Below are 14,740 nucleotides of genomic sequence, written 5' to 3'. Positions count from 1 at the left end.
TCTGTTTTAGTACCTATATGGCTCTCAAAATATGTATGTAATTGGCTGAACAAATACTTCAGTGCCTGTGTTACAGAATAGAGTGCTATGTAGGTATGACTTTAACTACCTTTGTGTCTCCAGCATGTATAAGTAGTTTCAGGGTAAGTGACTGAATGTATATGTGCTGCTATAGCTGTCTGACTAGGTGACAGAGAGACTATGCTTTTATGAACATGTATGTCAGTGGCTTTACGTTTGACATATTCTATGTAGTACTTACCGTAGGGGCCTACATGTGTAGAATTAACTTAGTGAACTCAGAAGCATATCTCTCATCTTTTGAACACAAACTACCATGATTTATAGCACACCTATAGCATATCTCACATATGACATGTGTGTACAAAAGAATTAAAACATGGGTTTAATACTTAATAAACAGCTTTTACATACCAAATCAAACTTCAAGTGAAAGTGCCCAGACAGGGTCTGCACTAGTTGGCATCACCCTTTTTTAAAGGATAGGTTTTCTGCATGCTTGAGACAGATGTGTCACTTTTAGCCTACATATCTGAGTGACTGTAGGAGTACACCAGTAGCTGTGCCATGAGATATTTAAGTAAATGTGTTGGTATGTGATTGTCTGTTTAAGTACATCTATGGCTCTCTAAATATGTATGTAAGTGGCTGCACACATATCTCACTGTCTTTATTAAGGAATAGAGTGTTATGCAAGTGTGACTGTAAGTACCTTTGAGTAGGCTGAATGCATAAGTAGTTTCTGGGTAAGTGACTGAATGTATATGCTTCTGTTGCTGTCTGACTAGGTGACAGAGAGACTCTATGCTTTTGCAAACATGTATATCAGTTGCTTTACAAGTGGCATACTCTATGTAGTACTTGCCATAGGGACCTGCAAGTGCAGAAGTAACTTATTGAACTCAAAAGGGCATCTCTCATCTTTTAAGCACAAAGTACCATGCTTTACTGCAATACCTAAAACATATCTTACATGTGACATGTGTATACTAAAACATGGGTTTAAGACTTGACAAACAGCATTTACATGCCAAATCAAGCTGCAAGTGAAAGTGCAGAGACAGTGTCTGCACTAGTTGGCATCACCCATGTTTTAAGGTCTATTTCTCTGCATGGTTGAGAAGGTTGTGTCACTACTTGCCTTTATATCTGAGTGAGAGTCGGAGTACACCTGTGCAGTGTAATGAGATGTTTAAGTACATTTGCCGATATTTGATTGTCTGTTTTAGTTTTCTGCAGATCTCTAAGAATGTATGTAAGTGGCTGAACAAATACCTCAGTGTTAGGAAATACAGAGCTATGCATGTCCGGCTGCAACTACCTTTTTGTCTGCTGCATGCAAAAGTATTTTCTGGTAAGTGACTGAATGTATACATGCTTCTGTAGCTGTCTCAGTAGGAAAGAGAGAGGCTCTATGCTTTACTGAACATGTATGTCAGTTGATTTGGGGGTGGCATTCTCTATTTAGTACTTGGCAAAGGAGCCTGCAGCTGCACAACTAACTTATTGAACCCCAAAGGCACATGTCTCACCTTTTAGAGACAAAATACAATTTCTTTAGCATACCTACAACTTATCTCAGTGAGGATTTGAATGTACTGAAACAGTGGATGGACGCTTGTGAAACAGCTTTAATATGCTAACTAAAACTGCCTGCCTGGTTGCACAGATAGGGTCAGAAGTAGTAGGATTGATCTATGTTTAAGCACTGCATGTTTAACTATGTCTATGACATAAGACTCTCATACTGCACATAAGACTCAATATTAGTTTAAAGAGCATTTTTTAACAGCTAAGCACATACAAACCCATCCTATATTTAAGCAATTCCTATCCTAAAGGGTATCCAATACATTGCTGGAATGTTTCACAGATTCCTGTATGATCTACACCCAGAGTGCATGTCTTTTTCTTTCTATTCTTAGTCTTGCATTACACTTTTGAAATACAATAAACAGGACTACAAATTCCATAGTTCAAAGAAAAACATTCTTTTTGAACAGCACATATATACACATGGAAATCTTTCCACATCTTCTAATACATTTGCAAGTATAAGTTTAACCCTTAACGTACACTTTTTTCCCTAACAATTAGAACATTCAGCACAATAGGAGATATACAGGGGTTTATTTACAAGCCATTGAGCTGTTTTTCATGCACCCATGGCACATTGGGCTTGCCCGTATTTTAAAGGCCACATAAAGTCATCCTGTGTTACTTTTCATGACATTGTAACTATTGGCCCCTTTCTCGCTTTACTCTGCATGAAAGGGGCATTCCAGGGGTGTTGCTGTGAGTGTTCCCACACAACATCCATGGAACTTGACGCATTTCCAGATTTACAACATTTTGTAAAACTGGGAATCAGTCACAATCATACGCCTCCCCAAGGGGGACGTAGCAATGGAGCAACAATGAAAAATCCTTTTATTTCTCATCATAGCACACATAGAAGAAGGAAAATGCCATTAATTATTGTGTATGTGCAGAAAAGTGTTCCTTCCGGCACTAAAACAATCATCCCCACAGTGCAGGCACCCTTGCAAAATTACACAAGGCTTCCTGTGCAGCCGCATGACAACCAATTGTGCAGCAGTGCAGGGGAAAGCAGAGGGTTCTGTTGTATCATTGTTAATACGACGCATCCCTGTGCTTTAGAAATGACAAAGCACGGCACAGCTAATTGACTTGTGGCACCGCGCTGAATCACTTTCTTGTAGATGAGGCCCACAATACACAATTCCAGGGCAAGACATTCTGAAGCAAGTTCTCACACACCTAGTCTGCACATCAGACAAACTGCTTCATACTCATACCATCATGAAGTGCCTTACTCACATTTTAATAAATATACAAATTCACTAACACTACCACTTATAGATCATCTTGTGTAGTTTGAATATTTTTCAGAAATATTTCATACTGTGTTTTAACATCCTCGCACACATGTATACCTTATCCTGTTTTTTCTTCAAATTAAATGAAATTCACATACCTGAAAATTGAGTTCATTGATCAAATATTTGTTTTCTCCTATCAGCTAGATGTAATAATCTTAGGAAATGTGCAAACTAAGCATAGGAATGGGACACCACTCTCATACAAAGAAAACCTTTAATGGCAATCTTTTCAACTTTGCACAATCTGAAGGGTGGAAGGCAGCAAATAAAAACATATCTTTCATTTTTTTATTTTATAATACCACTTCTGAATGGTTACTATATCTTAACCCTTTCATACACTTTCATAAAGAAGCCCAATATGGTGGTGTATTTGTACACATTTTCGATCATTGCAACAAACTATCGGGAAAAAAACGGTAGTCCAGAAACATATTTTTCTTGCTACTTTCATGACTTTAAGAGTACAGCACACTTTCTTAGCAACGCCTCACTAAGAAATGCAATCCTTGTTACACAACAATCACTCTAAAGAACTCAAATTTGTTAAAACAGAAAGCTAGACCCAGTAGGTCAGAAGTTTGTAGTAAATTGTAGAAAGGCTATACTAGTTGCAAAATGAGCTGCAGCAGATGTGGTTTACAGTACAGAAGTAAACACATATCCAAGTCTGCATTATCCTTTTTATTTTTCCTGCATCCAATCATAGATCTAGCTACTTATATTTTAAAGACACTACCTAATTTTATTGACCTCCATATTCACAGCATCCAATCAAATATATATTTTTTTTAAACCAGGATCACATCTTTTTTTTAACTTCCTTTTATTTTGAATACTGCCTCATTCAGCTATAGCCTTCTCCTGACTGCTACTGCTGCTTCACTTCAAAATGGTTAAAGTGAGGATTGTGGGCCATAGCTCTGTTTTTGGGCTAGGGAGGCAATTAGAAAATGCGATACTGACAGGGAATTGAGTTTTTCTAATGTGGACATTACTTGGATTGGCCACAGAGGGTTGAAGCCGCATCAATTGCTGCCTTTGGTTGAAACCATTATGGATTACCAACCCCCTGACCTCATGACTGTGACTGTGGTGCCAATTATCTAGGTACACTGAGTGGGGTAGGACTGGGAATCCTAATGAAGGATACCTTTGCACAATTAATGACACTTTTCCCTCATACTGTCTTGGTGTATTCCAACATATGCCAAAGACAGAAATGGAAATGCAAGTGGTCTAAACAATTCCATCCACAGATTGAAAAAGCCACAAGACAAGTTAATAAAACTGTTTTCTCATTTCTCAGAGACCATAACATGGGCTCTATCAACAACAATAACCTGTGTTTCGACATGCATGAAATCTATGGAATTGATGGAGTTCACTTTGCAGACGAAGGCAGCAGGGTGTTTCTCAGCAACCTGAAACTCCACATCCAGTCTTATGTGTAGCTGTCCCATAGACACAATGAACACAAAGGCTCTTGTCAGAGCCGTCCTATTGCACAAAACGTTGTTTATTTTCCTAATATATAACTTTTTTTCAATTTTTTGAAATATTTGCAACAACGTCGTGATAATCGCTAATTCACCGTGAATACACAAAACAGAAGCAGATAATCAATCTTCACCAGCACATTCAAAAACTCATAAGTATAAATAACGAACTCTGTGCTTTACACTAGATACACCACTATGTAAATAACTCAGGTATCATTCCCTGAGACAGTCTGTGAATGCATGTATCAGAGTTTGAGTGGCTCTATCCGTGGCAGCATAACTGTCTCAGAAGCACTGTCAGTGTGTATGAGAGTATGACTAGGTCTATGAAAATATGTATACGTTTCTGAGTGTGGCTGTGAGTGAGCGAGTGCATGATTTTCTACGTGGGTTTGTGAGTGGGTGCATGATCGCCTGAATGGGTCTGTGACTGGGTGCATTAGTTTCTAAAGAGGTCTTTGAGTATCAACATAAGACTGTGAGTAGTTCTATGGCTCGATGCATAACTCTCTGAGTGGGTCCGGGAGTGGTTGTGTAAGTCTCTCAGTGGGTCTGTGACTGGGCAAGAGTCCCTGTGTAGGTCTACATCTGGGTGCATCACTGTGTGAGTAGAGTAACAGTGGGTACATGAGTGTTTTAGTAGGTCTGCAAGTGAGTGGATGAACCTCTAATTGGGTAAGAGAGTGGATGTACAAGTGTCTGAGTGGGTCTGTGAATGGGAGCATGAGCTTTTGGCCAGAGGAGTGAGTGGGTGCATAACTGTCTGAGTGGCTCTGTGAGTGGATACTAAAATGTATGGGTGGGTATATGAATCGGTACATGAGTCTTTGAGTGAGTATGTAACTGGGTGTGTGAGTGCATAAGTGAGACTGAGAGTATAAACATATTTATTTATTTTTTCTATTTTTTTCCACTGGAATTTGCGAATTCATTGTGATGTATATTTGAAAATCTGTCACAAAGTTACATGGAGCTCCCTGCTGACGGTAGCAGTGAATTCCCAATTTTTTTGTGTAGGACATATGCTACCCAGAACGGATTACAGCCCTATATTACTCTCATGGGGACAGCGCACATGCAACCTGACCCCTTATGCCATTTTCTGCCATTTGGTTTCAGCCTTGGTGTCTGTATAATGAGGTAAAATGGCAACTGCAACTCTCTGATCAGGTTGTGGCCAGCCAATCACTGCATTCCTGTTGACAAATGCATTTGCGATTAATCACAAAATCATCACAAATTAGCCGCTATTACAGATTTCCTTATTTTTTCCCTTAAATTTCTCAACAACTACTGAATGGATTTACACAGAATAACTGAAAAAGGTGATATGCGTACTAAAATCTACCTTTCTGCTAAATTTGGTGTAATATCATTCAGCAGTTCGGGCTGTAGTCGTGTTCAAAGCTGCTATGGGAATTAACATATGAAATGCTCTTCTTTTTAACCTACCTCTTTCTTGGTTCTCGTTTACAGATAGCTCTAAAACTTTCCATGCAGAACAAAATTCACGGGGTAATTTCTTTTGGAAAATTTCATGAAGATTCGTCAAACATTCACAATCACTGGATGATGTCATGAGTGATGTCAATTGAGTAGTCATTATTGATGTCATCAGTGATGTCACTAGCCATGTCATGAGTAATGTAATATGTGAGGTCATAAGCAGTGCATTGCGGGAGAGTAAGTTATAGTTAACTCAGGTAAATATAACTGCTGAATTTCACTGGTCTTTACACAAGTGTAATCTGAGTCTAACTATAATGACTTTGTAACGTTTGGGCTTTTCTATGAATTTCTATGGTCTTTTAATGTTATTTTCTAACTTTAACGTCCCTTTAACCTTTGATTTTGATAGTGAATTTGTGAGATTTTTTAATGTTTTAATGTAACTGTAACCTTTAATCTTAGAGGATGGGTGTGTTAGTGATTCTATATATTGTTGAGAGGATGTAAGTGAGTATACAAGTGTGTGAGTGGGTGTATAATTAACTGCATGGCTGAGTAAGTGGGTGTGTGAGTGGCTGTATGGGTAAGTGAGAGGCCGTGTTATTGGAAGTATGGGTGAGTGATTGCCTCTGAGAGTGGTTGTATGGTAATTTTACGTAAAGTGATCTGCACATTCAATACACAACAGCACATTTAGGGTTCACAAATCTGTGTATTTAACAATGGCTCTATGAGTGGCCTTTGAGTGTCTAAGTGGGTGCGTGATTGGCGCATGAATGTCTGAGTGGATCTGTAAGTAAATACCTGAGTCTGTGAGTGGGTGCATGAGTGTTTGACTGGGTCTGTGAGTGGGTACATAAGTGTATGAGGGAATCAGTGAGTGAGTGTGTGAGTGTCTGAGTGGGTCTGTCAGTGGGTGTGAGAGTGTCTGAGTGGGCTTTTGAGTGGATGCATGAGTGTCTGAGTGAATGTGTGTGTAAGTGTCTGAGTGGGTCTTTGAGTGAGTATGTGAGTGTCTAAGTGGGTCTGTGAGTGATCCTATAAGTGTCTCAGTGGGTTTGCCAGTGGATGTGTGAGTCTCTGTGTGGGTCTGTGAGTAGGTGCATAAGTATCTGAGTGGGTCTGTGAGTGAGTGTGTATCTGAGTAGCCCTGTGAGTAGGTGTGTGAGTGTCTGAGTGGGTCTGTCAGTTGGTGTGACACCTTCCAAGTGGGTCTGTGCGTGGGTCTCTGAGTATCTATATGGGTCTGTGAGTGAGTGTATGAGTGTCTGTGTGGGTTTGTGAGTGGATGCTTAAGTATCTGAGTGGATGTGTCACTGGGTGAGTGAGTGTCTGAGTCTGTCTGCGAGTAAATGTGTCAGTGTCTGAGTGGGTCTGTGAAGGGGTGTGTGAGTGTCTGAGTGGGTTTGTGAGTGGGTGTGAAAGTGTCTGAGTGGGTCTGTCAGTAGATTTAAGAGTATCTGAATGTATCTGTGAGTTGAAGGATGTGTGAGTGGCTGTGTGGCTCTGTGAGGAGTATGTAAGTGTCTGTGTGGGTCTTTGAGTGGGTGTTTGAGTGTGTGTGGGTCTGCGAGTGAGCGTGTGAGTATCTGTGTGGGTCTGTGAGTGGATGAATAAGTGTCTAAGTGGGTCTGTGAGTACGTATCTGAGTAGCTCTGTGAGTGAGTGTGTGAGTGTACGAGTGGGTCTGTCAGTGGGTGTGAGACTGTGTGAGTGGGTTTGTGAGTGGGTGCATGAGTATTTGAGTAAGTGTGTGAGTGGGTACATACGTGTCTCACTGGGTCTGTGAGTAGGTGTCTGAGAGTCTATGTGGGTCTGTGAGATAGTATATGAGTGGCTGTGTGGGTCTGTGAGTGGATGCTTAAGTGTCTGAGTGGGCTTGTCAGTGGGTGTGTAAATTATTGATCAAATTCCCACAGGTGATCAAAACATGAGGACTGTGATCGTTCCAATATTTAATTTACTTTCATAATAGTGTGTTGAGAGTTATTACCAACATGACTTCACACCATTATGGCAGCCAAAATGACATGGAAAGATCACAGTCCTCATGTTTTGATCACCTGTGAGAATTTGACCAATGATTGTGAAATACCTTCTTAAATGAGTCAAAAATGTGTGTTCCACTTTATTCTGACATGGCATTGTTATGTTATGTTATGTTATGTTATGTTAAAGTGCATTTTTATAGCGCTCGGCTACTCTAAAAGAGTGTCCCGGCGCTTTCCACAGGCAGCTACAGAATATAACAACATAGCAAGAAGAACAGAGCCCAAAAGAGAGAGAAAGAAGCCCACCTAAACAAAATGATTAAAAAGCCAAGTCTTCAAATTCTTCCTGAATTGAAGCAAGTTGGGAGGAAGGCATTTCACTGAAACACATCTGCCTGAAATAAAGATATACAATATGACCTCAAGAGTGCTCAGTAACTTTAGATTATTAATTTGTAATGTAATTTCCTCCCTCATGTCATGGAGGCACCCGCTGCGAGTTTGGCAGGCTTTGGAAGGACTTGCATGTTTATGTAATTGCCATATCGCCTAAACTGCCGATGTTGAATCTTCCAGTCGACCACGGCTCATAAGTTATTCAAATTCATGGATGTCAAGTCATTTGTCTGACACCAGCTTGGACATTACGTCTGTTCTAACACCCAGTAGCAAGCGATATATGGCAATTCAGTTTGTTTAAAAATCATGGAACAGATAAAGGAGGACTGTGAATGTACTTTATTATTGATATTAAAGGGGAAATCATGTTTGGAACTGGGACTTCTATATGGGATATTGGACATGAAAATATATTAAATATTGTGTTGAGAGTGGTTACCAACATGACTCCACACCAATATAACAGCCAAAATGACATGGAAAGATCACAGTCCTCAAGTTTTGATCACCTGTGAGAATTTGACCAATGATTGTGAAATACCTTTTTAAATGAGTCAAAAACTGTGTGCTACCAAAATGCGTCTGCCTGGAATAAAGATAGTCAACATGACCTCAAGAGTGCTCCGTACCTTTGGATTATTAATATGTAACTTGATTTCACTGCTGATGACGTCAGGTATTACATCATTCATAACATGGTCAGTGACATCACTGATGACATCTCAAATGACATCACTGATGACATCATCCAGTGACTGAGTGTTTCTCTAAAGTTTAAATATGTTTTATATATATGCCAAGGTGTATTGAAGAATGTGTGGGTGTATACGTGACTGGATGGAGGATTTAGTATGTGCTTGACTGACTGTACAAGTGAGTGATTAAATATGTCTTACTGAATGCATGGGTTAGTGACTAAACTGTCTGAATGTGTGTATCAGTATATCAGTTGTTGTGTAAGCTGCTGCATGTGTTGGTCAGGAGCTACATGAGTGTCTTTATGGGTTATTGATTAGTTGCCTGAGTATTTGTATGGGAGACTGAGAGTCTGTGTGGGTGGGTGAGAGGTGTGTGACTGTGAATAGATGTGTGAGTGGTTGATTCACTGGGCATATGGTTCCAAGAGTGCATGTGGAAACAGCTGTATGGGTGGGCAGGTGAGTGTGTGTATGGGTGTGTTGGTGAGAGATTGGATGGCTCAGTAGTACATGTCCAAGTAAATACATATGTAAAAGGCAGTGTATGTTAGACTTGGAGTATATAAATTACTATACATGAGAGTCAGTGACTGTGAGAGTGGCTGTATTGATGAGTGTGTACTTGTACCAGTGATTGTAAGTATCTGTTAGTATATGTTTGAATAAGTGAGATGGTGTGTGTATAACTATAGGTGAGGAAATGGGAGTGTGATTGATTCTTTGCATGACTGACTAGGTGTATGAGTAACTCCATGGATGAGTGGTGGTGTGTGAGTGTCTGTATAGGTGTATGAGTGCATATGATAGTGTTGTATTGATGAGTGACTGTATGTATGAGTGATTGTATGTGTGAATGAGTTGATGTGTGTGTAGACCTAAGAATCAGTGAGTGGGTATGTAGTAACTGGTATTGGTGTGTCTATGGTTTAAAAAATGGTAGTCTGTATTTTAGAATGGGTGTATCAAAGGTTATATTAGAGTGTGAGGAGGTGCTTCGTATTATCACGTGGATGATGTCATCAGTGATGTCATCAGTGATGTCACTGACCATGTCATGAATGATGTAATATGTGACATCATCAGCAGTGCATTGCGGGGGCGCGAGTTATAGTTAGCTGAACTAACTATAACAGGGAAATTTCTATGGCTTTCTACCAGTAAAAAATCCAACTAACTATAACGTCCCTGAAACCTATGGTTTTTTTCAGTGAATTTCTAAGGGTTTTTAAATGCTAATTTCTAACTGTAACGTGCCTGAAACCTATCGTTTTTTCAGTGAATTTTAATGGTTTCTTAAATGCTAATTTCTAACTATGCCTACAAAGTTAGGACATGTGAAGAAAGAGGAAGAAAAGCGCAGCAAGAAGCAAGACAAATGCAGAAAGAGGCAACAGAAGTCCAGAAAGACAAAGAAAAGTGAAGGAAGAAGCAAGAGATTTGCAGAAAGAACCAACAGTGGAGCAGAACGTCCTCCTGTGTCCCCCACTTTTTAGTGATGGGTACTGGTGCTAACTGGCTCTGACTAACCAGGACCGGAGCAAGTGCTATGCTAAAAGACACTTAGAATACAGTGAAAACACCTACATACACTAGGGAACACTGCGTTGGGGTACCCCGTAATGAGCATGACCTCCTCTGTATTTGCCAAAAGTAGGTTCCTGGGTCATTGCATGAGTACATGGGTAGTGACTGGATGATTAGAGTGCTGCAAGGACAGTGCATGGTGATTTTATAACTGCTTGGGTTTTGGCGGAGTGATTGGATAAGTACATGATGCTGGATGGGTGATTGGAGGAGTGCATGGGTAATGACAGAGGGATTTCTGGAGTGCATGGGTACAACCTGGTTAATTGGAGGAGTGAATCAGTACTGTGTAGGTGGTTAGAGGTTTGCATGGGTAGTGCACAGGGGATTGTAGCAGTGCATGTGTTAGTGCCTGGGTCACTCCATGAATACATGGGTAATGACTGGAAGATTAGAGTACTATAAGGAAAGTGCATGGTGAATTTATAAGTGCCTGGGTTTTGGCGGAATGATTGGATAAGTACATGGTGCTCGCTGGGTGATTGGAGGAGGGTATGGGTAGTGACAGGGCAATGGCTGGACTGCATGGGTACTGCTCAGGGTATTGTAGCAGTGCATGAGTTAGTGCATGGGTCATTGCATGAGTGCATGGGTAGTGACTGGATGATTAGAGTGCTGCAAGGAGAGTGCATGGTGAATTTATAAGTGCTTGGGTTTTGGTAGAGTGATTGCATAAGTACACACATGTCCCATCAGGCCCCACCCCCTCCCTTCATCACTGTGCAAACACGCCCCCTGGTGTGTTTTAATTTGGGGGATTCATTCCCTTGAATTCTGAGGGTCCCTGGGGGCCAACTAGCCCACCATGTACCTCCAGTAAGCGCCACAGAGCTGCGTTGCAGAGAGGTGGTCTGAGGCCACGCCCCTTTGTACACCTCTCTGCAACGCAACTCTGTGGTGCTTACTGGACGTACCTGGTGGGCTAGTTGGCCCCCAGGGACCCTCAGGATTCAAGGGGACTTAATTCCCCAACTTAAAACGCTCCACAGGGCGTGTTTGCACACTTGTCACATCAGGCCACGCCCCCTCCGTGCACCACTGTACAAACGCATCCCCGGGAAGGGGGCGCGCGGCCCCCCTCCCGTGGCCAATTTCGGCCCGGGGACCCCATCACCTGGGGCATGGACACATTTTTTTTTTATTAAATGTTTTTAAAGGAGGGGGTCTGCGGAGCCCCCTCCTTCGGCCTCAAGTGCCCCGGGGACCCCATCCCCCGGGGCTTCACCTCATTTAAAAATTTTTTTTTAAAAACATTGATGGAGGGGGGCCACCTGGACCCTCTCCTAGGCCACTCATGGCCCCGGGGACCCCATCCCCTGGGGTCTAGCCTCTTTGTTGGGGACCATGGGGGGAGCCCCAATTACGCCATGGTCCCGCAGGCTCCCTGCCTCCTGCAGGAGCCGGTATTACTTTTCCACAAGGGGCGCTGCTGACATGCAGCTCTCCTTGTGGAAAAGCAATGTGGTTTGAATTTTGTAAGCGAGAGCAGGAAACCTGCTCTCGCTTACAAAATACAATCCACAGTTTGCTATGACAGCTCCCGCCCTGCCATAGCAAACAGCAGTGTCCCAGGGGTGGACACCCAAGGACACTGCAGGAGCTGGCCCGGGGGGTGTTGGTCCCCAGGGCCATTAAAGGTTCTAGGAGGGGGGCCCCGAAGTCCCCTCCCAATGTTTGCAAAGCCCCGGTGGGTGGTGGTCCCTGGGGCTCAGGGGTCCGTAACGGACCCCCACATTTGCATCTTAGTGCCCCGGGGAGGTGGCGATTCCTGGGGCATGTGGGGGGGTTTGAGCCCACCCACACAGGTTTAAATATTTATTGAAAAAGCCCTGGGGGCGGCGGTCCCTGGGGCTTGGGGGGCCTTGGAGGTCCCCCACAAATTTAAAATTTAGCCCCAGGGGGTGGCAGTCCCCAGGGCTGTAGGGGGGCTGTGTGCCCCCTGCAACTCTTAAATCAAGCCCCAGAGAGGTGGTGGCAGTGTGGTGGGATTGGGGTCCCCCCACACCTGGCCCACCCGGGGGCTTCAATACAACAAAGCGCGGCAGCCCTTGCTTTGTTTTTAAAACATTTTCTCGGCTGGATTCGCCCACCCAGCGCGAATTTGGCCAATTTGTTTTTTGAAAAAATGCTTTTTAGGGCCCTGGGGGTCCTTGTGGGACCCCCTGAGCAGGCCTAGGGAGTCAGGGTGTTTCTACCCTGCCCCCTTTTCTTGTTTTTTTGTGTTTGTTTTTCTCTTTTCTTGTGACTTGGTATATAATATATATATTACCTACTGGCAGTTGCCAGTAGGTAGTTATCGTTAGAACCTAGTTTTAATAGGAAAAGCATTTTTTGATTTGCTAATAACTTTAGCGTAGTTTCACGGATCTTCGCGAAATTCTCCCCAAAGAAAGTCTATCCAGGTCAGCTCCTATCCTGAAAGTTTGGAGGTGATTCGTAAAGCGGAGCTCAGAAAAAAGGGGGCTCCCAAAACGCATTTTCCCCCATGTTAATTTCCATAGGAAATTTTGCGACGGGCTGCAGCCCGAACTGCTCAACGGAATTACCCCAAATTTGGCAAAAAGGTAAAGCTTGGTTCAGAAAGCGACCTTTTTTTTTAAATGGTGTAAATCTGTTCAGTAGTTTTTGAGAAATTCAAAAAATAAGAGTAAAAAAATCAATTTCCCATAGGAAACTTTGGGCAATGCTACAGCCGAATCTGCTGAACGGAATTACACCACATTTGCCAAAAAGGTAGTGCTTGGATCAGAAAGCGACCTTTTTGTTTTAAATGGTGTAAATCGGTTCAGTAGTTGCTAAGAAATTAAAAAAAAATATATATCAATATCTATATATATATATATATCGACTCCCAGAGTATTAGTCAGAGGCCAACAGCAAAGGTCAGTCCAAGTTCACTTGTTGCTGGCCATGTGGGAAATAAATATAACAATGTAACAATGTCTCAACTGGGGCTCATTCAGCATGGACAGCTAGAAAAACAGCATATATCATAAAAACCGGGGGAAGAGGACAAAGGGAGACCACAATGGGAGGAATGAAAATAAGGTTTTTAGTTATTGCAGGTAGTTATAATAGCACTACTGTATAATTGAAGTGTATGGTGACCATAACACACAAGTGGGCACTGGGCGTGCTAGTGACAAGTGACGGCACAGTGACACAAAGTGGAAAAACAGTGTGAACAGCAGGAAAATATAACAAATAGTGGTCAATAAAGAGACGAGTATGTACAAAATTGTTTGTAATTTGGGTAAAGTAAATTGACCACTACAGCGCCAAGGTTCTGTGCTGGGTAGTCGACGGCGTTTCAACCTGATTAATTTCAGGTCATCATCAGGACAAATGGTCACGTTATTTACAATGATAGTGCTGGGAGACGCATGAAAAACAACCAATTTAGGCGGCCAGAGGTCCAGTCAAGGGAGGGGGTCCAGAAGGTAAGTCAGCGTAGAAATGAATCGCGGGACAACTTAGCGTTCAAAGGAGGGTGGGTGAATCCAGGAGCGAAATCAGTTACGGCAATCTGTTTAAGGCCACGGAAGCTAGACTGTAGAAATGCGGTCCGCGTGTAGAAGAATCACGAGCCGGACGGTAATTTGGTCATGAAGCGGAGGTAATTCGGTGAATAATGCCGGTGGACGAGTGAAGCGTGGTGGGAAAAGCAGTAAAAAGAGCTCATGAAGCTTGTTGTGTCCCTGTTCTGTAGTCCCAGTGGAGGTCAGCCAACTGAGCCTTTGAGTCCTTTCTTTTTCCAGAGTACAAGGGGAAGCAGGTACAACCCTTCAGGGTTCCTCTCAAGTCACAGACAGAGGGGCTAATGGGCTTCTGTTCTTCCACAGGTCCATAAAGTGTTCTGAGGATGGCACTTTGGGGTGCCTCATTTATGTCAGGAACCAGCTAATAGGTAGGGTGACTCTCGCCCACTCACTAATCAATGAGGTAAAATTTTCCATTTGCCTTTGTGCAAATAGGCCCAAAATGCCACAAACCAAGGCATTTTCAAGATGTCAAAATTCTTCTGCCACACTAAACTTGGCCTCTGAGGGCTGGGACAATGTGTGTATAGGAATGGCACAGATAAATCACAAGTGCCACCCTATATCTAACATTACAATCCAGCAAATGTGAAGCAGGCCATGCACCCACAACAACCAAGGGGACAGAAGTCCAGTGAAACAAAGCAGAGTCCC

The sequence above is a fragment of the Triturus cristatus genome, chromosome 8 (assembly GCF_964204655.1).
Source record: "Triturus cristatus chromosome 8, aTriCri1.1, whole genome shotgun sequence".
Taxonomy (NCBI): domain Eukaryota; kingdom Metazoa; phylum Chordata; class Amphibia; order Caudata; family Salamandridae; genus Triturus; species Triturus cristatus.
This window is presented reverse-complemented; position numbering follows the sequence as displayed.